This window comes from Acyrthosiphon pisum, unplaced genomic scaffold (genome assembly GCF_005508785.2).
Source record: "Acyrthosiphon pisum isolate AL4f unplaced genomic scaffold, pea_aphid_22Mar2018_4r6ur Scaffold_21922;HRSCAF=25289, whole genome shotgun sequence".
Lineage (NCBI taxonomy): Eukaryota > Metazoa > Arthropoda > Insecta > Hemiptera > Aphididae > Acyrthosiphon > Acyrthosiphon pisum.
The window spans coordinates 12,764-14,515 of NW_021771440.1; positions in this window are offsets into that span (position 1 = coordinate 12,764).

Consider the following 1,752-nt stretch of genomic DNA (forward strand, 5'->3'; position numbering starts at 1 on the left):
AGTTTTGATATAGGTCTATTCACTCCAATATTAAAACTAACCAGTGGCATATTTAGGAATTTTGCTAGGGGGAGGGGGGATAAAATATATAATAACCCATAGACATAATATACATTTTTTAAATTCCCTAACTTTTCGAGGTTAATATATGTGGATCAAGGCGAAATAAGAATTAACACAAATTTGAAATTGTATAGTATAACCTAATAACATTTATTATAAATTTATACTAACGCTAATCCCATGTTTAATACGATAAACAAAATAAATAGTTATAACACAAAATCCCGTTTTCTATTTTTTTGGATGCTAAGTTCATCGATAACCTCATCTGGCAGGATTATTGTATTGACCGGTGCCATGCCAATAAAGCCAACACATTAAGTCGTTTCTAATAAACAAAGTATATGATAATTACTTCTTAATTTATAGTTATTATTTAATATTAGATAGGAAAATTGATAAAAAGTCTACTGGCGTATGACTTAAACGTATCGTATGTCAGTGGTCACTACTCAGTACTTTCAAGTTTATTTAGTCATGACTACTATTTAGTAGTACTCAGTAGTCAGTACTCACTGAACAGTCAACGTTAATTCTCACGAACTTGCTCAGTGAGGCCCATTATGCATTGTACACTATATTATGTATTTATGTAATATGTTATTTATGTAATATTCTTGTATTTTGTAAATCAATAAATAATAATAATTATAATAAAAAAAAAAATTATTATTATTATTACAAATACACTGTGGCGTGCGAGGGAAGAAAGTGTTGATAACGGCGTTGTGACTTCGTGCTGGCTTCCCCCGTAGCCAACATGTTGTTTGTGTTACTCGAATTAGAGATGATTGTAAAAGGATGAAGTAAGTAGGTAACACGTTGAATTGAATTGAAATATGATTTGTGATTTATTGAGCCGAAAGAGAAGTTATTAATGAATTATTACAGAGAGAAGAGAGGCCGGTTTTGCTGCGGTCGTAACAACGGTCGACGGTGTTGAGGGTGCCGGTCGTCAAGGATCGAGAAAGGCACGAGGGCTCTGGATCGACGTGGTGGCAGTGCCGCCGTGTCGATCGACGTTCGCGTGGGCATGTTGCCTGGAGAATCAGGACTCGTATCCTGTCGCGAGTGGGTCGTGAGCGGACGTGTGTCGTGTGTGCACGTCGAGAGCCGTTACGAAAGAGAGCGAGTTGCACCCGGCACGCCGCAACGTCCGTGGAGACGCTGTAACATGCCGGACGCGGGTTGGTGTCGCCAACCACAGCAGGGGGACCGTAGAGAGGGAATATTGTGGCGGTGGCCAGCCACAACACCATAGATACTATTATCTATGAATTACACCATATTCGAAAGTCAATACACTCGATACCGTTTGGTGTTTACCCACAGATATATATAATAACTATTAATAATTATTATACATATCTGTGTGTTTACCACGCTTATCGTGTAGATAAGTGATAACCAGTTTATCGATCTAAAATTATACTCTTTGTCAAATGAGAACGCACCGGGCGGCGGACGAAAACCGGTCGAAACGCGCGCATGGCCTCCCCACTCCCGACAGTTTCAGCTGTCGTAGGTGGTGCCACCTTGTATAATAATAATTATAATAATAATTTAACATTCTGTATGCCCGGCGGCGTCGAAAGTAGCCGATCATTGGCGACTAATCAGAAATTAATTACTAATTTTGTGGGAGGGGCTTGTGGTTCGCCTCTGATAACGATGCGCGACCCGGTGTGT